Genomic DNA, 27,595 nt, shown 5'->3' with positions numbered 1-27,595 from the left:
GAAAGTTTAATAAAGATTCTACAGCTGGGGATTTAGCTCAGTGGCATAAGCACCTGCCTTGCAAGCAGGCAGTCGTGAGTTTGATCCCTGGTACCGATAAAAAGGAAAAAGACAAAAAAAAAAAAAAAGATTCTAGACAAATCCATTCTAATGGGTACGAAGGAACTGAATAGAATTTCCCAGGACATATCACTCATAACGCTCCCATTCTAATAACTGAGCAGTATTCTTCTGTCTTCTGCAGCTGGAATTCCAGGAAGGAAACTCTTTCAACTCCTGAGACCAAGCCCACCCACCAACCCTCACTACAGCTAACATTTTTGAGAACTTAGTGTGAGTGAGGCATTGCTGCGCACTGTACTTGGTTATTTCACGAATAGATTAACTTGTTCAAGGGGCAGCATTAAATAAAACACAAGATATGTTATGTTGGCTGTTTACCTTCTCTGTCACACAGAAAGAATAAGACTTTTTAAAGGAGTGTCAAGTTCAGCTCTACAGCCATTAACTTGAAAAGGAAAAATGAGTCTTTTTGAAATGCTGTGGTTGTTAGGCCGGTGATTAATTCCATTGGAAAATTGGTTCAGTCAGAGTTTAGAAGGCTAAAAGGTCTGAGAAAGTAGGTTTCCCTTGGGTAGTTGGGACTTCTCACAACGCTTTCTTTCTCCCTTTCCTTGGTTGTAAGCTATTTCGTCTTAGGTCTGTTGTGACTTGGAGCTGTCCTTGGTCTGAGAGGTCAGAGGAGAGAAATTGTTCCTGGCATCTCTGACTTCTCACAAAGTTCTCAGCTGACTTGGCTGAATCCTCCACCCCACCACAGAGAACATATTGGGAGAGTTCTTAGGAGAGGCCATGAAAAATATCCACAGTTCTTCATCCTAAAATATTTTAATTTTTCCCTGCATGTGAAAGCATATTCCTGCCTTAGATCAAGTAACAGGGAACCTGGACTTCACTTTTTCAGTAACACTGTATGGAAGACCTTTTTTGTGTGTAATGCAGTTCTAAACTCTACAAAAGGTCAAGACAACATTTCTGCCCTTGAAAAGTCTTCATTCTTGTGATTAGGTACTCCTACATAAAAAGTACAAAACAAGCCAGCATCATAAAAGAGATGAATCAGAAGCTATTAGATGCTATGGAGACTAAGTGTTTGGAATCCGTAGCAGGATGATGGGGGAAGAGGTTACCAGTTGCAGAGGCAGAGAAGGTTGTTTCTGGGAGAGGGGAAATTTTATACAGATCTTGAGAGAAGAGAGCACAGAGTGTATAGTGTGAACCCACTCACTAAAAACAAAACAAAACTATATGCATATGTATTAGTGTAAAGAAAAACAGCAGGATTGGGAGGATGAGTGTCTTAGAGCATTTTCTATTGCTGTACACAACACCACAGACTGGGTAACTCAGAAGAAAAGGTGTTTATTCAGCTCATAGTCTAGAGGCTGGGAAGTCTAAGACATTGACACCAGAACCTGCTCGCCTTTGGGTGAGGGTCTCAGGCTAATTCATGACGCGGTAGAAAAGCAAGAAAGTGGGATCCTGAAGAGAGAAGAAGAAAGCAATTCACTTTTGAAACAATCTACTTTGGAGATGAACTCAGTTCCACCAGAATGAGCTCACTCTCTTGAGAACTAAGTGGCTCCTGAGAGAAGAGCATTAACTTCATCCGGGTGCAGAGTCCTCATGACCTACACGCTCCCTATTAGGCCCCCTGCCAATACTGTACATTGAGAACTGAGGTTCCAACACAATAACTTTTAGGGGACCCATTCACACTACAGCAAGGGAGAGGGTGGCTAGCGGCTGATGAGGGAGAAGAAGGAAGGAATAGAATTCATAGAGAATTTCTTTCCTTGCTGTACATATATTTTTTGTGTTGTTACACTCTTTTCCCAAAAAGAATTGTTATAGTTTTGTATAACTAAGAGATACGAAGTTTACAAAGAATGAGTAGAACTAGGATTTGTAGAGCCAAGGAGGCAGATGTTTCTGGTGAGAAAACATGTGGCAGGGGATGGGGTATATTTAGGTATCAGCGAATGATGGGGCCAGGAGAGAAGGAACATAGTAGTCTGGTAGAGTGGGGCCAGGTAGAGAACAGTTACAAATTCAGTTTTTAGTATATGTGCTACTGAAGTGAGCACCAGCTAGGAATTCAAGACCTCAGAGCGTGAGTCTTTCATCTCTGAGCAGAGGCAATGATGAACTTGTGAAGACTTGGCTCAGAGGTGATTAATCTGCTTTCTCAAGAATTAATCTATTGGGGCTAGGGATTTAGCTCAGCAGCATAAGCGCCTGCCGTGCAAGCAGGCAGTCGTGAGTTTGATCCCCAGTACCGATAAAAAAGAAAAAGACAAAAAAAAAAAAAAAAAAAAAAGAATTAATCTATTAGCCGGCATAGTTGAACTCTCAGCAAAGTGAGATAATATGAATTCACATCTACCTTTCTTGCATACTGCGAAAGTCCATGGAAATGTCTCCTAGAGTAACTGGAGAAAGAAAGGCTCTGACTTACACAAACCCATTGTTGGACTTTTCAGGAAACTGAAAGATAGAGATGCTGTCACGTGCAAGGAAGGAGTAGCCTCTTGCACGTAATGCATTGTATGAATTCTGCTACAAATTTTATGAAATATTTGACATGTATGATGATGTTTCAAATGTATGAGGAGTGTTCTATTCTCAGAGTATGAGAAAAGACTGGGTTAAATTTGTAAAAGTTGAATTAAAATAACTTGATTTTAAATGAAAATCAGATGTATTTTTTAACATATTATTTGTTTTAGTTAATTTAGTTAGTCCCTTCAATGAATTAGCAAAATGAATGTTTTTGAACAAATGTTTATAATTATAGCACTATTCAAACACCATCCATATATAATATTTTACACATATACTATATTTACACAGTATTATATATACACAATATTTTATACATACATACAATACATCTATACAATATTTACACATACATACATGCAATATTTTATACACACATTCATACTGTAGACACCATGTAACAAAATCTATACTTAACCCAGGGCTGCAGAAGTAACTGACCTACATGCCAGTCTTACAGAAAGCGGCTCCAACATGGGGAAAAATTCCATGGCATGTTGAACCTTGAGTCATGCATTGTGACTCATTTTCAGGGACTGAATTCTGCAGGAGATGAACTTTTTTATTGACCAACAAGTGGAAGAAGGAGCATCAGACTCCCAGAATGATGATGTGAGTTAGATTTATAACAATGTCGTCTTCATCCCCTGAAATTTCTTGCTGCCAGATGTGCTATTTGAGGAAGAAACTGACAACTGATGTTAGTTGCCATTTATTTTCCTCCTTCTCCAGACTTTGAAGACTTTTAATCCCCAACCCCTCTTTCCAAGCTCCCCATCCCACCGTCCTGCATGGTCTGTCCTTTTTCAGAGAGGCAGATGGAACTCTAATTAATAGGCAGGAAAACAAGAAACAGATGACAAAGAAAGAGTCAAAGAGACTTTCAAACTTATGTGGAAGAGTCCTGATTTCATAGGTTGCTTTCCCCTGGCTTCTCTGTTCTCTTAATCATTTAAAATTACTTTGTGGTATCTCTTCCCATTATGAGGAAGAGGCATCTGACCTCAATACACTGGGAAAAGGCAGGGACGCAGGATGACGGTGCTTATGTGCTGAGACAGACTCATGTATATTTTTTACAAAGATCTTTTTTTGGAATAAACAATGACTTTTACATTTTTTCAAATCATTTTCATTTAGATCTCTACACTACTCTTGATAAGAATTAGTAATTCAATCCAGTAGATGTTTTACTGTTTTCTGTTAAGTTGCAGAAAAAAGCAATTTCATATAGCCTGGTAGCATTGTGCTAATCATTTGGGTTACAAAAGAAGAACAAATACAGAATCCAAGCTTCCAAAATAATTCAGATAGTCTATTCTCTGTCTCTCTTCCTACTGTTTAGTTTTTCTGTTTCTCCTTGCCCCTTTGCCATTATTCCTTGATAAATGACCAGTATTAAATTCCAAAAGGAATATATTAAAATCTACCACTGTGATTGCATTGAGACATTGAGAGAGGGAGAGAGAGAGAGAGAAAGAAAGAAATAGACAGACAGGCAGACAGAAAGACAAAGGAAAACTTCTTCCTGGGAGTGATGATCTCCTGCACATGGAACATCTGTAAATGACAACAGCTTAAACAAAACCCAGGACTTATTGAGTACAGAAATTAGTGAGAAGATCATTCTAACCAGGAAGATGGGAACTAATTTTGCAGTCACACAAAATTTTTTTAAAGTGAAGCAGGAGTAGAGACTGGTGAAAAATGGATATCCTAAAATAATGCAAAGAAAAACTAGGAACAGCTAGATGGTAGGAAATATTTTTGATGAAAAAAGAAAACAAAAGCCTCTTAGTCTATTTGCAAATCCACATTTGAGGTGGAACATGCAAAGATATGCAAAATACAAATATTATTCTGATGTTGCTGTAGATCCCCGGAAACAAAGGAACAAGTTCCCCATTCATTCCTGGGTGATCTCAGTCAGATTCTCCCTGGTTTGTGAACAAAAATGAGTTGGGGAAACTTGCTATCTTCAATTCATCTTTGACCTTCAAATTTCAGGGGTAAAAGTTCATTTTAATGTGATATTTTATTATTGTTTGCTTTAATGAAAATATATACCAAGATTGTATAATTCTTAGCATCCTATGTATTTTAGCTTATGTATAAACTAATTTATGATAATATACAACTAATAGTATTCTTAATAGATTCACATGTTTTCATATATTAAAATACTTGTTTATCAAAGTACTATTTTTATTTTTTTATTTTAAAGAGAATAAAATTATACACAACAAAACAGAACAAAGCAGAACATAAAGCAATGTAAGAGACATAAATTTCAAAGCAAGACAATCAGAGATCTTCACTATCTATCGTATTGTCTCTTGTTTTCTTCCAAATAGTTGTCCATATCTTCACATACAGAGAATTCACATGAAACAACATAGTATAGAACTGATCTGAACAGGATGAGGAAGGCATTTTAGGTCTTCAAGACCAGACAATAGGGAAGTCAACAATGGCTGTCATAGTGTCTCTCATTCTCTTCAAAATAGCCGTCCATATCTTCATGTATGTTGAAATTACACAAAACAAAACAGGCTAAAATCACTCTGAACAAAAATTATAGTATTGCTGGATTTCACAACATGATGTGAAAGAATCAGCTCTGGGTACTGTAGTGTTTCTTTTTCTTCAAAGTAGTTCATTTCATCATGTGTTATATAATCAGTTCTCATAAACTGTTTATAGGTTCTAAGCATGCATAAGTCTTCACATGTATTTCTATCCTTTCTGTATTAGAGGGAAAAACAAAGCTAGCAAAACAAAACAAATTCCCATAAAAACATAAAATGAAAAAGTCATATGAAACCACAGTACAAGATGATCTACAAGTTGTCTCTTGTTATCTTCAATAGAATTGTCTATTCATCAGGCATAGTATCATTGAATATAGCAGTACATAATAATATTAATAAAAAATTGTAGACAGTGTAAAACTTCAAAAGCAGGTAGTAATCAAACCAGAGTGGGTATCCTAGTGAATTTTGTCATCTGCAGCATAGTTGCCTGTACTCTCAGACTTGATACTATCAATCATAACAGATTTGAATAAAGTCTGTCAATACAAAACAGCAATCTAACAAACCAGATTCAACTAAGATCAGTTGTGATAAAACAGTGTAAGTTATACCGGACTTTAGATTAAGTTAATAGGAAATTAAGGCTCATTACCACACTATGTGTTGCTATTTTTGGGATAGCTATCTGTGCCCTCGGATCTAGTACAAGTAGACAAACTGGAACAGAATATAATCTATCTAAACAGAGTGGTGTGAGCAATGTGGGTTTTAAATCCTGGTACACTATTAACAATATCGTCTGCCTTCTTTTTTGAAGACTATTCCTCCCCTTTCACTCCGACGGGGTGCTGCACATTTTGAGTCCCAACAATTCCCTCAGTTTTTGGATTTGGGGGGCAAACTGCTATTTACCTAAGTGGTTCCAAAACTTCTCACTCCTGGACCTGATCTCAAGTTGCATTCCTTTACCTACAAAAGCCTCAAGGTTTTCCTTCATTATAGCTGAGTAGTTCTCTACTGCACAAAAGTATCCTGTCTTTCCAACCTATCTTCAGGTGCTGGTCTAGTTGTCCCTATTACTCTCTGGTTCCCTGTCACATAGAGCATTGTTTTCTCATATTTGATTTTCGGTCCATAAACCCTTTTTCAGGTTGAGTATATTTCCTATACAGAGTATCTTGATGGACTCTATCTCCTGATCTACTCTGCCTGTGTTTCTTTTTGTTAGCGTATCAGGGCCATCTATATTAGAGATTATAGCCAACCTTCTCTGCCTCATTTCTGCTATTGGTTGTTTACTTTTCTCCTTCATTCCACTGTCTGCCCTGTTCATTGAGGCCTCTCTGCCACTGAAGTACTATTTTTCACTTGTTTATTATTTAGTATTTATTCAGAACCGATCTCACTATGCTGTCAAGGTTGACCTCGAACTTGAGACCCTCCTCTTTCAGCCTCCCGAATAACTGGCACTACAGGCTTACACTTACACCATTATTCCTGGTTTCATTTACCTATTTCAAAATTACTTTTTTGTAATTTAAAAAATTATTTTAAAGATTTACACTAATGTTTTTCTTCTCTTTAACTGATAGCTAAATTTAGAAGTTCTATCCTATGTCACAAATGATCTTTGTTGGTATAAAACATTTATATTTGGAGGGCTTTAAAGACTTCTTGTCCTTTACGCCTTACTGACAAAGTTTTTGTCAGTTGTTTTCTACTGTCCCTCATATTAGCTTGCCAGCAATAAGCAAAAATAAAGCTGAGACTGTGTCAAAAAATGCCCTGGCCTGCATCCAGCCTTCTGTGGGGTGTACTCCAGAGTGCACCCCATTCAGTGCCTGGGCCAGCCAGCAGAAACAGCCAGTTGTTGTCTGAAATGAAGAATAAATGGAAACATGGTGCCTGTTCCTTTTCCTGCGAGTAACAATCCATCCATTTAACATTCTTTTGTTGCTCTTGAATTCTGGGGTAGACAGCTTGTGCTCACTGCACAGCTGAGGCAAGCTGAGAAATGTGAGCCTTCCTGCCACTGCTGGCCCATGGGGAGAACAGCCCAGCCCTCCACACAGAGCTGGGGACACGCAGCGCTAGCAGCTTAGGTAGGTAAATGGACATCAGGCTGTGAAATGCTAGACTGGGAGGGATCATAATTATAAACGATAAAATTTCTGGCCAGTAGGACTCTCTAGATAAAGAAACAAAACCCAGAAAAGCAAAATAACTCCCAAGGTCATTTTGCTCGCAAAGAGAATAGACATCTTTCTTCTGTATATTTTCATGGTTTATGGCCAAGTACATGATTGATTTTGTAAATGTTTCATACCATATAAAAAGATTGTGTATTCCCTTTTTATGAAGTGGAAGAATATGGGTTTATACAGTCTTTACTAACCATGCATCTCTACTCATACGTATGTGTATGTAAGATTATACTATATGACAGATGCTATATTCTTTCTTGTTTTTATGTCATATTCTATTGAATTCTGATGGAATATATTAAAATCTACCACTATAATTGTCATTTCATCAAATGCTGTCTTTTGTATTTTAAAAATTTTACATTTTGTTTTTTGCACATGATAGCTGACATTTGATACTTTTTTATGTTTGTATGTATGCCACAGGGATTGGTCTTCTGCATATAAAAAGATATTCAAAGCATAGTGGCTTCAATAAGTAGAAATACATTTGTCTCAAATCCCTTCCAAGATATTTAGAGGTAGGAAATACTAGCCTGGAATAGTGGCTCCATGGTCATCTGAGATGCAAATCCTTTCTGTCTTCTTACTTTCCCAACTTTAATATGTGACGCCCGTTCTTCAAGTCATAGTTGCAAGATGAGCTCCAGAAGCCGGGCTCCTGCATGTTCTAGAGAAGGAAGCAAAAGAGACAAGTAAGTAGGAGTAGCTTCTAGCTGAATTGGACTTCTGCAGGTTCTACTCACAAATATATATTTACAATTTATTTTCTATCCTGGTTGTAAAAGAGGATGCAAAAATCATTATATTTTCAATAAGAACACATTGCTGCCCTAAATAACACTGAGAGTATTGTTAGCAAGGTGAGGAGAAATAAGACTTTGTAGGAGTCTAGCAATCTCTGCTATATACCTTTCATCACTCATCGTCTTATTCCTAGTTCATGTTTTAGCCTTGAGTTTGATATTGATATTGCTATGCCTGCTTCTGGACTTGCCTGATATATATCTACCTAATCACTGATTTCCAGACTTTCTTTGCCACTTTCTTTTGAGTGTCTTATATATAGCTCAATGTTTGTTTGTTGTTGTTTTTTAGCCCAATCTGAAAGTTTGTCTTTTGAAAGGGAAATTTAACTCATTCAAATATATTGTTATTTTTTATAATTTATTTTATGTATACATTTATTACACTTCATTATTGTTTCCTTTGACCCTTTTCTTATGTGTACTGACTTGATCATTTTTAAGCCATCTCTCTTCTGTGAAATGAGAGTTTTCCTGTAATTGTTTTCTTCTCTTAAATAAATAAATGCCTGACATAACCATGTCCCTGTGTGTCAGAAATTCATTGTGAATATGCTGGGAAAGAAATGGAATTTATTTCTTCGGTATTGAAACATAAAGACATTGGTGCCACGTAATGATTAAAGTTTATTTTCCTCATTCTCATCAATATAACACTTTGACAACTAGATCTCTTAAGAGTTGGAAATGAGTCCTACCTTGACTGAGCTGTGATGTACAGCACTTTACAGATTCCTTTCCAGGTCTACCTATTGAAGGGAAAAGGAAAGCAATTATCCCAAAATTCCAAAATCCTGCACAGGACTGAGTTGTGGTAACTCTTCACTGAATGAAAAGCAAGTTCTCATGGATGATAAAATGAATAACAACACGGTAGAGCACTCTGTGGCTTGTATCCCAGCTGTATTTATTCTTAGAGGGTTGAAAACATTTTTTTCGTGGAAGATTTGAATTCTGCAGAGTTTCATATACTTCTGTAAAGAACTTGCATATGAACTTACATTACATTTGGTGAAATTATTAATTTTTTATTCTACATTCACATGAATATTGTACTTGTGAAAGTCTTTTTCTCTCTTGTCTGCCTCCAAATTATACCTTCCACTTCATGCCACAGCAGTACACTTGTTCCGAAGAGCGATCAAGGTTCCTAAAAGTAAGCAAATGGTTCAAGTGTTACCAGTTAGATAGGAATGTTTCTGGTTTTACCACAGGGAAAGATATAAAAGAAGAAGACAATGGTTTTTTTAAGCCACATAACTTTTACCCAACTCTATTATTTTAACTTACTTCTTAAAGATTATAGCTTTAGAAATCTTATGGGTATGACTTGACTCTAAATTGGTATACATTTTGTTAAATCTTGGAATAGTGTTTCTATACAGGAAAATTTCATATTCTGCAGAGACATTTTGTAGTTTATATGAAATAAATAAATGAATAATCTGTCATATGCAAGGAAATCTTTACCTTAAAACATTTGAGTTATGTATCTGCTCTTGCCGTATATTGTATTGTTGGGTCAAAGGGACCAAGAGCCAGTTCTGCAGTTGGAAAACCTTGCTGTCCACTGCTACAACTTTTCAGGCAAAGAGGGCAAGGCATGGTATTAAAGGAAGAGAATAATTGATAAATTAATAAATTTCAACCCACAACTTTCTCCTCTGCGTGTATATTATTTCCCTTTGCCACTGACCATGAGAAGGTCTTGGCCTCTCATCACAGGAAGTGACAGAGATTTATGAATGAGAAAGCTAAATGTTTGATGAAAATAAGAGGATTAGGGCTGGAGATGTAACTCAGTGATAGAATACTTGCCTAGTAGTGCAAGCCCCTAGATTCTGGCCCTAGAACTGCAAACCAATAGATAAATTAGAGTTAAAAATACATAAATAAGCATACTATCAGGTTTGAACATTAGACTGTATTGCTGTATTGTATAGCATAAATACAGTTTTATTGGCTACTAATACCTACTGCAACTGAGTCTTTGTAAGATTGGCTGTGTGTTGCTGAATATGAAGCTGGTTGGTGGGTTCATAAGGAGGTAGGCTGGGTTCATTTTCATATTCTACTTTTATTCATGTTGACATTTTCCTTAATTAAAATTATTAAAATAAAGTAAGTGAGATTCAGAAAAGTACTCTGGATTAGTTAACACTGAAACCAGGGATTCCTTGATAGCATACAGCTCAGAATAAAGAGCCTTTTAAATATGGTCATCAATCGAACTCAAAACTGGCCTTAGTTCATTATTTTGACCTCATGCTTCAGAACTACATACAAGTCCTACAGTTGACATGCAGTGGCTGGACTTGAAAACATAGGCTCAGATGGCATTCATGAAGAGCATGTAAAAATACTGAAATTGAAAAGTTTCAGTAGGAGAAGACAGCGGAGTTCAGTTGTCAGTTTTGTAGTTGTTTGTAATTTTACAATGTCTAGTTATTTGTGTTTTCATGGTATTTGGGCCCAGAGAACTAGAAGGAGAATCAGAGGTTTATATAAACCAATTCCTGGATATACAACTTACTTTATTGCTTGCTTACTGTTTCTGTTGTTGTCTCAAAAGACAAAGCACTCTGTGTGTTTAAAAGACTTGTTTTCTTTCTCTTCTTTACTTCTCCCTTTCTTCTTCTTCTTTTTTTTTTTAAATAGGGTCTTGCTTCATAGTTTGGTATAGCTCAGAACTCCCTAGAGTAGATTGTAGAATAGGTTGGCCTTGAACTCAAGATCTTCTTGTCTCAGCTTCCCAAGGGCTAAAATAATGGGGTGTGCCACTACATTTGACTTAATTTGATTTTTCTGATGTATCATACAGAATTCTATTAGAACAGAAAGGTTGTCTTCTTTACTAAGAACAAATAAAAATCAATACTATAAATCAATGAATCATTCTGAGTCTTTTTCTGTCTTCTGGTATCGGGGCTTGAACAATTAGAGCCTTGATACTGAACTGCATCCCTAGCCCCTTTTATTTTTCCTTTGAGACAGGGTCTCTTACATTGTGAAATTGCCTAGGCTGTGTTGAACTTGTGATCCTTCTGCTTCAGTCTCCCAGCATGCTACACCGCCATACCTAGCTTCTCAGAGTCAGTTTTTTAGGGTTTTACAGTGTTCCCCGTCTTTTCAGTAGTGCAGCCCTACACTCGGACAGCGGCAGGACAGTCCCTGTCTGTCCCTGCCTTTGTTCTCCCCACTAAGTGGCAGATTGCTTGTGAAATTTCCCACATAACATACCACAGGTTTCAGTTTCTTCTCAGCTGTCCTGCGCCAAAGGAGATGATGATTTGCCCTGCTCATAGATCAACTACGTGCTGGAAAAAGAAGTTACCTGGGATTTTAGTGTCTGATAGCTGCACACGAAAGGCTCTGAAACCCTAGTTGGTTGTGGCTGCATTAATCTTCACAAGTCCTGTGTGATCAATGTGACCATGGCATGTTTTGTGAATTTTTCAGTTGGTTTGCTTAGAATTTTAAGGTATCTATGGATTAAAATGCACTGGGGGATAAATCACATAGTATCAGGAAGAGGTGGAGTGGCTCTGCTGCATAAATAAAATTAAATCCTGAGAAATAAAACCCTCAAAGGAGCTAAACAAGGAAGAGAAAAGGGAAGACAATACCTCATCGTTAAAAGTCAAATATGAGTGTCATACCATTTTTGTTTTTGTTTTTGTTTTTTTGAGACTGGGTCTCCACATGTAGTCCAGGCTGACCTTGAACTCACCTTGTAGCTGAGGGTAGTCTCTACCTCATGGACATCCTCCTGCCTCACCCTCCCAAATAACTGTGTGTCTCTTCTGAGGACTCCTTACATAGTTTGTAGACAATCTTAGTTTATAAAATACTTTCGCATGCATTATCTTACTTGATCCTCTGAATAACCAGTGAGGCAAGCAATCTGAAAGTGAGGAAACTGCATCTCACAATAAAGCTCTTCCTGAAGACCTCCATCCAGCTGCAGGGGACAGAAGGGCACTGAAATACCTCAGGTCTCCAGACATTGTGTCAGGTGCTCTTTCTCTCTCCATGGCTCAGCACTGTGCTGTGTTAAGGCTAATGGACAAATCCAGAGAAGAGGAGATATCAGTCACTGGGGAATAGTTGGGAAAACACAAATTTTCAAAATGAAACAAGCAGAGAATTGTTAAGTGTTGTACTATATGAAACTGGCTATAAATATGATACCAACTAGAGTATTTTAATTAGAATATAAGGTGCTCTAAGTTCTATCCAATGGCTTGAAAAACATGTGTATAGATAATTGAGAATACTGGGCAACTGAATGTTTCTGTGGTTTTCTAGCCAGGCAATTGATGTTTTCCTGTGATGAATTTGGGACCAGGAGGAAAATCAACAAGCACAGTCTTACACAGGGACACAGAGAATTGCTTGAAGATCCAATTCCTGAGTCCTCGAATTCTTGCTGGCCTTTGTGATGACTCAGACTCAGAATTAAAAGCCCATGGGAGCTGGTGCTGGCCCTGGCACATTTGTTAGGTCCTCAAAACCATCAGTGGAGGTCAAAAAAATGCCTTTGATTTACCAAATTTTCAAAGGGAGTAAAGGAGAATACTGCCTTGAGACAGGAAAATGTTCTGTACTCTGAAGACCATGGACTTCAAAGGCCTGCAGGAGCTCTGTGATCACTTTAATTTTCTAATGTCTTAATGTTTAAACCTAACTTTTTCTAAACCCATAGTATTTCTTTCAGAAGCAAAATTCTATTCCAAATAGCTCTTCTGTGTCTTTTCAGCAATGTAGCCCTATGCTCGGACAGCTGCAGGCCAGTCCCTGTCTGTCCCTGCCTTTGTCCTCCCCACTGAGTGGCAGATTGCTTGCAAAGCCCCGCGGAGACTGGCCCAGTGCTTTTACAATGATTGCCCTTGCCCAAGTTCTTTAGCATTACAGTCTCAGATAGTCTTCTTCAAAATGCCATTTGCTAAAGTACCTTGGAAAACAGTAACACATGATACAGATTTTATGTCCACTGAAGGCTCGTACTGCATCTTCTTTGCCTATATCTCTCAAAACCTAGCAGTGTACAGAGTAGAGACTAAACTAATAGGCCAGTATGGATAGACCTACTGTGCAATTCTGATGACTACTGTGGAGGACTCAAACAACAGACACAGGCTGGGCTAGATTTAATGTTCAAGTATCAATACTTGCTACCCAAGAGAAGGACAGGACAGAGGAAAATCAGATTGGAGCTCTGAGTACAAGCATAACATTCTGTGAGGAAAGGTAAATGTTCAACTTGGTGGTACCTGTGACTCTCAACTCTGCTCTCGTATGCTGGGCACTTGAGAGCCAGTGAGAACCTAGGTCTCCCCAGTTCTTAAGGCAAGCACATGACCACTACTGCTGAACTACTCACATCCTCAAAAATGCACCCTTTCAATTACATTTCCAGGAGTGGGAATGGGCTTGTGCTGAGTCACCCCAGCTGTCTTTTCACCCAGTGGTTGTGAACATGGCCTCTGGATCAGCTCTGTCACTTCCTAGTTGTGTAGCCAAAAATTCTCTGTGTCTTTGATTCTCCATATATGAAATGGTGATCATTACATCGGCTGTTCTGTAAAGTTATGATGATTAAATAAGCATAGATATGTGAGGATCCTAGAACATTACCTGGCACATATTCTATAACTGTGTGTAAGTATTGGCTATTTTCATCCGTTCATCTAATATTAATTTTAAAATCTTTGCTCTGGACACTGCTAGGTATTAAAAAGTAAAGCAAGAGCTCAATAAATATTTTGAATATGTGATAGACTGGGGTAAACAGGCGAATATACCAATTATTTCACCCAAATGACAGTGTATAACAGCACGTGACACTTAGTGCCTGCTACCATAGATCAGCTATTTTAACTACTGTTCAGCAGAATGAATGCTGAGACTAAGTATGGGGACTGGAGGTTGAGGGCCAGGAGGTAGAGGTTTTCTTGGGGAAGTCTTCCAAGACCCAGTATCGTTGAGCTTCATTTTGATCAGCGAGTAGGCGTTAGCCAGTAAGAGAAGAGGGCTAAGAGTGTTCCAGGCAGAAGGAACATTGTGTGCAGAGTTAGAGAGGCGTGAAATAGCACAATACATTCAGGGAACTCCAAGTAGGCAAAGTACGAGTGGCGCCCCATTCTCATTGTGACACACAGCTTGCGTTCGGTGAGTGTTTGATATTAGAGGCTGTGAAAGGAAACAAAACAAGTGAGACATTGCTTGTGTCACTGGCCTTCAGCTTTCACTGAACAACCAGGAAGAACTAAGTAGATAGGGAGTTTAATTGTTCTGTGTAGGACTTGCCTGGGTACAAACACTGTGTAGTCTGTACAGAGGTGCTATAGAGTCACTTCCTCTTCATCTTCTGCTAGAGGAATGAAATCCACTTAATTTGTCTTTTTTCCTCCCAAATTAATGCAGATGAATTAAATAAAGTTGCTGGGATCGTGGTTTAGATGAAGATCTTTGGGTAGTAACATATTGCTCTAGTTCAGAGGTCAGCAAACCACGGCCGAGGGCTAAATGCAGTCTGCTGCCTGCTTTTATAACGAAGTTCTGTTGGAACGCAGCCATGCTCATTTGTTTACATGTTGTCTGTGCTACTTTCACACTGCCACAGTAGAGAAGAGCACTTGTGACAGGCGCTGTATGGCGCCAAGCCTGAAATACTCACCAGCTGGCCCTTTGCAGTAAATGTTTGCCAATCCTTATTCTAGATTCGGCTCTTCTAATCCGATAAGTAAAAACCATTACTTAAAACAAGGAATCAGGTTGGTTGAGAAGTTTCACAGCAAATAGTAAATTACTGAATTTTTTAAAAAAATTCACTATCAAGATTATGTACAGAGCTGAGTGTGATAGCACACACCTGTAATCCCAGAGCTCAGGAGATTGAAGCAGGATTGCTGCAAGTTCAAGGCCAGCCTGAGCTACAAAGCAAGACCTTGTTTCAAAACAAACAAGCAATCATTGAGAATGTGTTAGCCATACTTAACACAACACATACGAATAAATGAATAAAAATCGATTCTGAGATTGGCTTTCAAAATTGACTCTGAATTTCCTGGCTGTCAGATACAAACAAGCAAACAAACAAACAAATATTGGATTTGTTCCTCTGCATTGGTTACTCATCTTATAACAAATCATCTTAAACTTTAGTGGCTTACAACAGCTACCATTTAGTGTTTGTTACTGATCATATCTGGATGTCCTCCCAAAGCTTTAAGTGCTCATGGGTGAGGCTTTTGGAAGGTGATTAAATTATTGAGGTTTATACCTGGCTTGTTATTAGGATAGGGTTTGGTTGAAAGAGGTAGGTCATAGAGGTGCTGCCTGGAAAGGGATATCTCTCTCCTCCCGTTCTCTGCTTCCTGTCTGCTATGAGGTGAGCAGCTATCTCTACCCTACCCGGTAACCCTCCTCCATACTGTCTTGCCTTGGAGCTAACCAATATAGAGTGAAATGTGAGCCAAAATAAACCTTTCTCCTTTAATTTTCTCCTTTAATGCTGAGTATTGTTTCTCGGCAACAAAGAAAATAACTAAGACAATATTTCTCATGAATCTGTGAGTCTGTTGTTGTGGGCTGATATTGATGGGCTTGTTCACACATGTGTTGTCAGATTCTGGGTTGTCTTGGGGCTAGCCGGTTCCGGATGGCCTCAGTTGGGACAGTTTATCCCTACTGCACAGGATCTCTCCTTCTCCAGCAGACTGGCCTGGGCTTGCTCAGTTAGCAATGACAGGTTTTAAGAAGGAAAGTGGAAGTGTGCTCTTGAGGCTCAGCCTTGGAATCAGCCCATGGTTACTTCTGATACATTGTCATGGCCAAAACAAGTTAAAAGGCCAGCCGAGATCCAAAGGGCTCCAATTCCCCAGTTCTGGATGAGAGGAGCTGCTAAGTCACATTGTAAGGGGCACGAAGTACCAGGGACAGAACCGGGGCCAAGTTTGAGATCACAAATAATCAATCATAGTCTAAAACAGCATGCATTTTGACCACTAATTTTTAAAAAGTCATCTCTGTGGTCTCAAGTGGAAAGAAATATTCATCATACATGTCTATTCAACCCCACCCACAGATATGAATCATCAGTGTCTTCAACTATGAGGACCATTATCCTCTAGCTAATGGCAGATATAGAGGAGGAGTGGAAAGAAGCCTGCTGGAAATCACATGAGACTGGTACCCCCCCCCCATTCAAATAACACTTGACCACTTTCATTAGGAACCAGATTCAGTTTTAGTGGGTTAAAATGGTAAGGAGAATCAGTATCACAGAAGTCATCAATAACCAAACTAAACAGCCTCTGAGACCAGAGTACACAGAACAACAATATTCTTGCAGGCCATTCCATTCTCTCTCTCTCTCTCTCTCTCTCTCTCTCTCTCTCTCTCTCTCGTCTCTCTCGTCTCTCTCTCTCTCGTTACCAGGTGGTATTAGAATTGGTCACTGATGAGCTTGCTATCTGTGTATATAGACATTATGGAAAAGACAGGCATGGGATAAATTTTTAACTCACTAGTTGTGTAATGATTTTAAAAATTTCTTGCTAAAAAAAACTTACCATTACCAAATGTGCCTCAATAAAGCTAAGTATAAATAGTATCCCAACATCAGAAAGCCTCCTAGGTGGGTCAATAGGACTATCAGTAAGAAAAGATCAAACACAGGTAGCCCTTGCTTCTTAGACTGTGTCAGAATCCCCTGAAAATCTAAAAACAAAACAAAAGCAAACCTCTCAAAGCACTCAGACAAAACCACACAGCTTAGGTTTGAAAATATCTTTCTGGCCCAAAGCCAACTGGGGTTCTTAGCCTTGTCTTTGAGAAGCCAGTGTCTTTATTCTCAGACTTCCATGGAACAGCCACTGTCATACTTCTATCACAGCAGCAGTGGGTAGGGAAGGACATACCAGATTTAGGGAACTACTAGCTGCCAGCTGAGTCGACCAGCTGTGAATGGGAATATGGTTTAATACAGATACAGTGAAAAGAAACAGAGCTGTTCATGTTATTAAAGAAGTGGAAATGAAATCTCCAGGATGTTTGTGGATGACTGGCTTATGGGTGGTTGGGGGAGACAAGGTTGTCTTGGGAAGAACAAAGAAAGCTTCCAAACTTTGACAAAATATGAAGTACTTAGAAAATTAGACTTCGACAAATTTTGATCCTCTTCCTCTCTCTGGATCTCCCACCCAGCTTGGCGATTTCCTAAAAAACAAAAGTCCTGCCAGCCAGCTGCCACTGGAGCGATGTCAAGTAGGATAAGCTGCTGATAGGTGGTAACAATCAAGCATGCCAATTCAGGTGGAGGGAGGGGCGTGTATCCCCTCTCCTGCCCCCTGGCATCACAGCTGGAGGCAGCACAGAGATCTTTTCTTACTGCAGGGGAAGCATGTGTATTCTCTCAAACCTACCTTGGCATTCCTTGATGTCTTAGAGAAGCAGATGACCCCGGCTGAGCAAGACAGTCAGCAGAACAGCAGCCCTTGATGCTGCATTTGGAAATTTCCATTCTTTGCTTGCAGCTCTGAAAAAAAAAAAAATTCTAAAGAGCCCAGTAGCTGGGAAATTTCCACGATGGAAAATTTTAACATATTCTTTAGTTCTAAACTATGCAGGTTTATAGACACTATTTTTTTTTGTAATTTCCTTCTTTAACAATAATTTATGAACATGGTAACACTACAGCTGAGGGAAAAAGAAGGGCAAGATGACCTGGAGGAGAATGGGCATGGTCTGGCTAGTGAGAGGCTGTGCTATATAAATGTATGACCACCCTAGTCATGAAAATGTAGATCTCTGCAAGGCCCACTGGTTGTGAACTCATCCAAAATAGAGATAGTTTGTCCTGGAGCACTGCAGAGAAATCTGTATAAAGACTGGAAGTGGGGTGTAGATGGATACAACTTTGGAACAGAACATAGTGAGTTCTGTTGCTGGAAAAAGCAATCCTAGACAGATCTCTTAAACCACTGCTTCTTAACCCTAAATGTACACAGCAGTCACAGAGAATCCTGTTCAGGTTCAGCAGGTCTTGGGTGGGGCCTGAGGCTGGTTCTAACTGGCTCCTACTTGATGATGCGATGTTATCTGAGGACCACAGTGTTAGAGCAGTAAATGCTGTAGCAGAGGAGTTGGAGGCAGGCTGGTCTGGGGCTGTTTTCTCAGGTTACAAAGCTGAGACGCAAAAGTAGAACTGAATATCTGGAGAAATGTCCCATGCCAGTCTGGGTAAAGCAGACCTTTTGGATGTGGTGATGGACAAAGTTGCCAGAAGTCTGTCTCCTTCAGCACATCCAAGTTGGGGGGTTCTGGACATTAATGCCTTTGCAGAGAAACCTCTGCGTCAAGTTGGTGAAGATGCCTGAGCTGCCCCTGATTCCAGGGTGATTTTGCAGCCCTGAACCATGTGGGTGAAACACTCATGAACCAGCTCCAAATATTGAGGGAAGACTGTTGATGAGAACTCTGCAAAGGGAGGAAGGAGTCCAGAGAATAAATTACTTCCATCCCAGCCAGAATATTTGTTCCACTATTGTTGAGATAATATAAAAAGGGAATTGGAGAATTTTCTATTTTCTTAACAGCTATTTTTGCTTTGCACTACATATATGAGAGAGAGGAGAGGGAGAAGGAGAGAGAGTGAGAGAGATCAAAATCTGTGGCATTGTTATTCTAAGATGTTGCTTCCACTTGAGCTGTAATGTGTCTGCTTTGTACATTTTTAAAGGAACATTTGTCTCATTTTTCATTTTCCATTCAATTGAGTTTTGGATGGGTTATTAGTCTTTACTTTTCAAATGAAAGTACACAGAAGAGCATATGGAAGGAAAGGAGGAGGGAGATTATAATCATGAAAATGTGACTGAAATCAGAACATAACAAGCATGAAATGAATTTGATTACATAATAAAAAGTATTAATGTGTATGTTAAAAGTAAGTAAGTTCTCTGATATGCTAACATCTATATAACACTAAAAATTCTAAGTGGCTTACAGATTGCTTAGGGATTTGAACTGCTAGAGATTGCTTGATGTCTTTTCTTTCAAAAATCTTCCTTTGGGGTCAAGATGTGATTCAGACTTAAGTAAAAGAGATCAAATATATTTTTTCCTTTTCCTAAGTCTTGATGAGCAATTAGTCACCATCTTACAACTTACAACCAATTAAATAGAACTTGTTTGATCCATCGAAAGCCAACTTTTTAAAGGAATGCTTTTTAATGTTGCAGATAAAATTTGCATGGCAGAATTTTCCCATGTAAAGTGGACATGAGTGACATTGTGCAACCATCACTTATTTATCTAGCTCCAAAATATTTTCACTACTCCAAAAAGGAAACCTTGTATCCATTAAAAACTGGTTTCCCAGTTATTCCTCTCTCCATCCTCTGGCTATCAGCAATTTGTCTTTGTGGATTACCTATTCTGAATATCTCATAAAGGTGGATTCCTACAAGATGAGACCCTTTATAAAATCACATCTTAAGACTAAACATTATAGGTATAATAAAATGTAACACTACTGAGTGCTCACTACCTGTGAGGCATGTCATCCTTATAAGTGTATAGATGGGTACCATTATTATATATGAGAGAATTGGGACTTAGCTTGATGAATGGCCTCAGATCTATATGTTATGGTTCAGCAAGAAATAACCTTCCTGGCCAGGTCAACTTACACTAGTGTTTTTTCCAAATGCCACAGCTAGATCTCAGCTTCCTTTCCTTTATCACAGACAGATGGATACTTACTCCTTCTCAAGTTTAACAACTTCACAGAGCTTGATTCAAATACAGAATGTGTTGTTAGTTGCTTACAGCTGCTATTTCTCTAGCAGTGCAGTAAGTCCAGGCAAATTCTTTTGAAGAGCTCATTAAAACTGCTAAAATAAAGTCTTAGAAGCAGGTGCATTCATTAGCTGAAATGCAGATGATTATGCTAATATCGCATTCAGGTGACAAATTTAAAGGCATCAAAATCATGGAGGATAAAGGATTTTCAAAGCTAAAGTTAACTTCTTCCTTTATAAGGCTGTTGTTCTGTTACGCATGTGACGAGCTACAGCTGTCCAATGTGGAGACCTCCAGTGTTATCTCACAAAAATAAAGCTGTTTTTCAGTATCATGTTTCCATCCTTTCTTTGGGAAAAGAAAGGTAAGGGATTGTCTACAAACAGTGCTATATCTGGCACCCCAATGGCTAGATGTTATACTAGGCCTATGGGTAGAGGAAACATATTAAAGATGATTAAAATACATAGTCAGGGCTGAGGATGTAGCTCAGTGGGAAAGCTACATGACAAGTCCTTGGATTTAATCCCCAGCACCAAGGAATAAACAAGCAAAAAACCAAGGAAAATGCACACAATGATTCCCAATTTGAAAAAAATGGAATGGCAATTCTTTCACTTTGTCTTTTTAAAAATCTCAAATAGGAACTGGGCATGGTGGCACACATCTGTAATCCCAGCACTTGGGAGGCTGAGGCAGGTGGATTTCTGTAAGTTCAAGGCCAGCCTGGGCTACATAAGAGAATTCAAGGCCAGCCTTAACTACACAGCAAGACCCTGACTCAAAAATAAATACATAAATAATAAAAATCTCACTTCCGGTGTCATGGCTGCCCTGACCACAACGTAGTGCTGAGAATTTCTGTCCCGGCTAGACTGCTTACTGAGACTTCTACGGCCTACAGGCCTCATGGAAGGACTCTTACAGACCGGAAAGACACACAGTGATCTTTTAATATATTATGGAGGATGTCAAAGATGTAAGATCTAGCCAATTGCTCAGTACACACAATTAAGTTGCCATTTGACTCTTCCGGGAGAACATGGCGGACAGATAACAGCAACTACCGGCGGCTCTCTGAAAGACTCGGCTCAGAAGCCAGGAATGGTGCGGACTAAGGAGACATAAGCAGGTGGAGATATGCTCTGCTGACTCAGGAACGAACTGGGCTGAGAGAAGCCAACTTGGAATGCAGTCCTGGTGCTAAAACAGGAACAGAAAAGACTCGGTGTGGAGGCTGGAACCGCGCCATTGTAAGCCGCGATTTGGGTTTCCCGCCGCGCAGCGGCTGGCTGCCTCTACAGCGGCTCGGCAAGGGGAGAGACGTGCAGAAGCTCTGAGAACGGCAATCTGCGAACGGCAGGGAGGCGTGCACTGACTTATGGTGAGGTGAGTGAGAGAAACTGACACTCTACCACAGTTTGACTCCAGCAGAGGACTTTCTGGGCCCGAGCAGTCCTGCGGGAGCAGGGCGCGGTGGCGACTCCAGCCACACATCCCCCTCTCGGGCGGGATTGGTGAAAAGTGCCTGGCCTGCGTGACGCTGCCGGCGGACCTGGTAGACTGTCCCAACCCAGATCCCAGAGCCTGACGGTGGCCGGGAGGGGAGACGCGTAGGCTGCCTGGTCCGTAACTCCCTGGTGCGCAGCGGTGAGCGGGAACACCTAACTGGCGCAATTCGATCAGGCTGTGGCTGACTGGGAGAGAAGCTGGGCCTCTTATATAAGCTTGCATATATAAGGAACAGAGAAGAAGAGGCAGCATGGGAAGAGGCAGCAACAAGAAAGTCTCCTCGGCCCCCAATTCTGAGAAACAGGCAATAGCAGACACCGCACCAATACACATAAGGCACCATATAGAGAGCCTCATAGACCAATTCAGGAATGAAGTTATCAACGACCTGAAGCTAGAAGTATGCAGAATAGTTAGAGAAATGCTAAGCACCACCCAAGAAAAAACAGGTGATGGAATGGAAGAACAGAAAAAAAGGGGAGAATTGTTTGATGGAGAAAACAGAGAAAGCATAGAATACGTGTAGCAGGTTCAAAGGGACTACCAAGATACTAAGAAGTCTATCGAAGACTGGCATAACAGCTTGAAAGAAACTAAGGACAGACTATCTGAACTGGAGGGCAGACTTGTAATATGGGAGAATGAAATGAAAAACTTCTTAAAAATAACAAAGAAACAAACAGCAATAATACAAAGACAAGAAGATGATAAGAGGATCCATAACTTAAGGATTAAGAACATAAAAGAAGAAGTAGGGATGCAAACAAGTGAACTACAAAAGCTACTCACAGAAATAATCCAGGAGAATTTTCCTAATTTAGCAAAAGGTAAAGATACTCAGATGTATGAGGCATACAGGACCCCAGCTACCTACAACCCAAACAGAGCAACACCCAGGCATATAATAATAAAAATTCCAGAAATTCAATACAAGAACAGAATATTAAAAGCTGTAAGAGACAAGAAACAGACCACTTACAAGGGAACACCCATCAGAATTACAGCAGATTTCTCTGCACAAACCATCAAATCACGAAGAGCGTGGGGGGAAATAATTCAAGCATTGAAAGATAATAATCTCCAGCCAAGATTGAGATATCCTGCACAACTGTCCCTGGAAATTGATGGAAAAACAAGGTGCTTCCAGGATAAAGAGGAACTGGGGGAATTTGCAACCACCAATTCAACTCTACAGAAAGTATTGCAGGATATTCTAAAAAAAGAAAAATACAAAGAATCCAGAAATAGGGGCGGGGAGGCCACAATGAATGGAGCAGAGAACAAAATGAAGAAGACAAACTGACAGCTACTGACAGAAAAAGAGCTTAACAGAAATGAGGCAGAGAAGATTGGATGATAGGAACAGCTATTTTGGAGAAAATGACATCTTAATAAGTAATACTGATTTAGTATCATCTTGTTTTGAAGTCTCATCTAGCTTTTGTCCTTCTGTCTCCAATGGTCTAAATAGGCTGTATCTTATTGGATTTTATTATGTACGATAGTATAAGCAAAAACCTTTTAAAGACAAGGAGATTATACAGAAACCATTGTTCATTTTCTGTTAGTCGATTCTAAATACTCTGTAATGCTGTCATTCTCTTGAATGGTTTTACATTGTTTTGATATACTTAATGCTACAGTATACGAAGTTGTACTCAAGGATTTCAAAGAAAGAAACAATATGGTAACTACTTTTAGGTTAGGATTATCTGGTGGTGAAACACTATTCTGCTTAAATGGTTATGTTTTGATCTGCGCTGTTTTGCTGTTATGCCCTCTTTTTTTCTCAATCTCCACTCCATTATTTACTTTTTTATCTTTATCCTTTTAATTAAAGGAAAAAAATAGCAGGATATATTATAGTAACCCATTTTGACTTTTCATTACCTTGATTCAAAGCCCTGTATTACTCTCACCATCTGGTTTTTAACTGATGTTCCCCTATTCTGTTTTGCTGGATAGTATCAGGTTCGAAAGTTTAGGCATCAGCTGTGAAGATAATGAGATTCATTATGACGCCCATTCTTGTTGACTTTTAGCTACTTTTGAAGACCTACAATGTCTCCAATGTTTTGGTTTTGTCGGTTTTATTCTTTACTGTTTTGTTCAATTGTATTATAACTAATGATATAGGCAATTCTATTAGAGATAGCGGGAGACATTATGGTAACCATTGTTGATCACCTGTATTATGTTTTTACATTATCTATTATGTCCACCCTTTTGACTTGACCGATTCTGTTCTGTTATGTCACATTTGGTTTTACTCTCTTCCAAAAAAGTAATAAGAACCGTGGGAGCAATGAAACCCAAAATGTGTAATAGTCATGGTACAAAAGAGAGGAAAAGAAAGTACTCTAAACTATATAACTGCATGTATATTTAAGTGTATAAGATAGAAAATGATATCACAGAGTTTTATTGGATCAATGAACAGAACTGTTTGCAGTATCATTGATGGAATGTCCACTTTACAAGCTTTAATTTTGTGACTTGAACAATTATTTCTAAGATGACAATATGTAATCCATTAACTAGTGATTTCCTACTGTTCATTTTTTTTCTGTAAATCTGTATAACTTGTACCCTTTCCCTGCTTTTTTTTTCTTTTCTCCTTAAATAAAATTAAAAAAAAATAATAAAAATCTCTAAATATGAGCCTGAAATATGTATGTGACTACATGTACATATTTGGGAGACCATACACATAATGTTACTATTTTACTAAGATAATTTAAATTTTCTATTTGTGTATATTTTTGTATTTCACAAAATTTCTAAAATGAATATCCAAATTTTAAATCAAAATTTTAATAATTTAAATTGTAATTTTAAAAAGTCTTAAAAATTATTAACTGGGTATGGTGGTACACAATTGTAGTCCCAGTTACTTGAGAGATTGAGGCAGAAGGATTGCAAGTTCGAGGTCAGCCTGGGAAACTAGCAAAATCTTGTCTCAAAATAAAAATATAAAAAGGGATGAGATATATAGCTCAGCATCCAATACCACCAAATAAAACAAAATAACGTAAAGCACTTATCCTTTCCACATTCATTTATTTTACTTGTAAAATCAAATTTCATTTAATTGCAAAGTACATAGAAGTTGAATTCCTCTTCTCAAATCTATGGTATTTGTGGAAACAATGCTATCTCCTTTCAGAAGGAAATATAAGAAAATATGATAAAAATATGTATATGCATAAAGTTTTTATAATCTTCTTCTAAGTTTTTTATTTTGAAGAGAATAAAACCAAATGAAACAGAACAGAATAGAATCAATCAAAACAAAAGGATGAACATGGTACAAGACTTAAAAACAAAATACAAGGAGATCAACAATGGCTACCATAATGCCTCTTGTTATCTTCAAAAGAATTGCCCACACTGTGAGACATAATATGATCAAACAAAATAGTACAGAATAAGGTCACTACTTTGAAGACAATAAGATGCATTATGATACCCAATGTGGTTTTGCTCTTATCTTCTTTTGAAGTCCTCTACCGTTTCCATTGTTTTGTTTATACTGGTTTTATAATCTTTTTCAAAACTGCAGTCAAACATGCATCTAAGTGAATAGGGGAAAAAGACTGAGGAAGTCTTTTAAAGGCAAATCCATATTTTTCTTCTTCTTTTTTTTTTTTTTTTTTTTTTTTGGTTATAAATGCTATAAGTCCTTTCTAAACTAGTCTCCTGAAGCACTAGAAACTAATACGCAAAAGACTTCTTGGATGGTATAATAGTTATATTTTTGTCTTTCTTCTTTTTAAAGTCTTCTTCTTTATCATTCTCCCTACATTATTACTTTCTCTTTTTTCTCTACACAATTAACATTATTGACCTTCTCCCATTTAAAATGAAAAGCCATATGTAAAGCATGGATGGAGTTTGGTGAACATACAGTAGAACTTCTTGTACACGGGATATATGCTCTGTGCATGCCTAAACTATAGATAGTACTGAATCTCATACTTCAATGCCTTTTCTATTTCTTTTTTTTTCTCCCTTGTCTTTTTGAGACAGTGTCTCATGACAGAATTCAGGTTGGCCATGCACTCACTTTGTAGCCCAGGTTGGCCTCAAACTTGCAATGATTCTCCAGCCTCAGCCTCTCAGAGTGGAGGAATTACAGGCATGTGCACCACGCCCAGTCCCTTTTCTATTTCAACTAAGCACTTACCACATACTGTGGCCAAAACTCTTGCAGTTTGGGGTGTGATAGCAAAACTAGCACACATTCTTTTTTCTCTCACCATTTCGCAGACTGAAGATCTATTCTTCTCATACATAGATCTCAGAAGTCTCAGCATACATTGTTTTCTTAAGTCAATTACTTTCATCTCTTCACTTAAAGGAAGCACTTTATGGCTTCTCTGCAGCATATTTGAGTTAGCACCATTACTCTTGTGCTTTGGGGCAGTTATTATGTAAAATAAAGGTTTTCTGAATAAAATCACTGTGACAGCATGACAGTTGATCTGAAAAGGGAGATGTCTACTAAATGATATATGGGCTAGTAGCATACACAACATGGATACACTGGACAAAAGGATGATTCATGTCCTTTGTGAGATGGGACAAGATGGCATGAAATTGCATCCTGCTATTCAGAACAACATGCAATTTAAAACTTATAAATTGTTTATTTTTAGTAATTTCCATTTTACATTTTGAACCCAATAGTGATTTGTTGTATTTGAAACCTTACATAAGGGGAAGCTACTGGATTCATATATGCCTATATACTTCTCAGGAAAGACCCAGCTGGATCCTTGTTCCAGACTGCCACAACCAAATTATTCTTAACAGGGACTTACATAGATGCAGCTCCTTTGACTGCTGGACAGCTCCATGTCTCCTAGGAATACTTTCCCACTCGCCCCTTCTCGTCTGTTTGATTTTCCAAGCTTTTACCCTTACCAAGCTGCAGATTCTGGACAAAATGAGAAAGGTGGCCAGAAGAGACTGCAGTCCTTCCAGTGTGCTGCCTTACAGCAGAGATGCAGGGGCTAAAGGGAGCATCAGAGCACAGAACTTAAAGGTGAATGAAAGATGTTACTTTCATCAAGTTTCATGGATGTGTTTCTTTGATACATACCAGGTAGTCAACTAGTTTGAAATTTTCCAGTGATGAGAAAAATGTCCTAGTTTCCTCCAAGTAGTTGAATCCATAGAGCACAAAAAGCATTATAACCACAATGCCAGGAGGGCGGGGGGGCGGGGAGGAGGAGGAGGAGGAGGAGGAAGAGGAAGAGGAAGAAGAGGAGGAGGAGGTAGAGGAGGAGGAGGAGGAAGAGGAGGAAGAAGAAGAGGAGGGAGACACAAATGAATTCTAATCCTCCTACCTTGTAAAAAAAAGGCAGCTATTTTCAAATTTCTGTTTCTGGTCCAGCACCCAGTCTCAAAGAAATAGGCCTCCATATGGTCAATGAAGAAACTAATGAAGCCATATCATTTAGTTGAAAAACATTTACATGATATTCACCCCGAGTGTCCATCAGACCATGCGTGCAAGACTGAGAAAAAGAAAACTAGGTGATTTATTTATAACCCTGAGTTCCAGAGTATTGCCCAAATCTCTCCCTAATTCATCTCCTTTTCTCATTCTGATACCTATACAATGAAAGAAAAGGAAAATTTTTATTTTACCCAAGGACCTTGCTTCATTATCTTCCAATATTTAGCAATGGTTACCAGTTTGCTTAAAATTTATATATGATCTTCTGTTTTGGAGAATTTAGGAAATTCTGAAACACCTAAGTAGGAACAACCAAAGGACAAATATAATAGAAGAAAAATTCTTCAGAGATAGAGTGCCCTGTAGGAACAGCCAGGTAGCTCATCCTTTCTATCAGCTAGATGGAGCTTCTTTTAAAATCAGTCGTAAGAGTGAAAGTGGAGTTGCATTTTTGAAAATCAAAAGTGAAAAATCAATTAGCTAATAGAGAAGACAGAAGACTGTGAACTGTAATTTTGGCTAAGTAAAGAGAAAATAGAGCAGTTTCTAAATAATTATTGTTTTAATGAACTGTAAAAATTGAAGCATGAAAGAAAACAAAGAGAACAAGAAACCACTGTGTATCACATCACTTAAGAATAACTA

The 27,595-nt window shown here is 38.6% G+C and overlaps 1 protein-coding gene and 1 long non-coding RNA gene across 3 annotated transcripts in view; one reads left to right on the top strand and one right to left on the bottom strand.

Annotated features, from left to right (window-relative positions):
- Positions 1-27,595, top strand: part of Mkln1 (muskelin 1) — a 317,153-nt gene that overhangs the window by 45,674 nt on the left and 243,884 nt on the right. The gene's annotated exons all lie outside the window — the stretch shown is intronic.
- LOC106027246 (uncharacterized) lies at positions 2,831-17,819 on the bottom strand. Of its 2 annotated transcripts, XR_002790715.2 has the most exons (5): positions 17,595-17,819; positions 12,157-12,225; positions 9,637-9,745; positions 8,865-9,316; positions 2,831-8,030 (listed from the first exon to the last, which is right to left on the bottom strand). It is a non-coding gene; the product is annotated as an uncharacterized LOC106027246 (long non-coding RNA). The 2 variants fall into 2 exon arrangements; XR_010044704.1 differs by lacking the exon at positions 9,637-9,745.

The sequence above is a fragment of the Cavia porcellus genome, unplaced genomic scaffold, assembly GCF_034190915.1.
Source record: "Cavia porcellus strain 051 isolate PalLab524CR breed Dunkin Hartley unplaced genomic scaffold, mCavPor4.1 scaffold_2, whole genome shotgun sequence".
NCBI lineage: Eukaryota > Metazoa > Chordata > Mammalia > Rodentia > Caviidae > Cavia > Cavia porcellus.
Note: the sequence above shows the minus strand (reverse complement) of the source record. Positions and strands in the feature narration are given on the sequence as shown.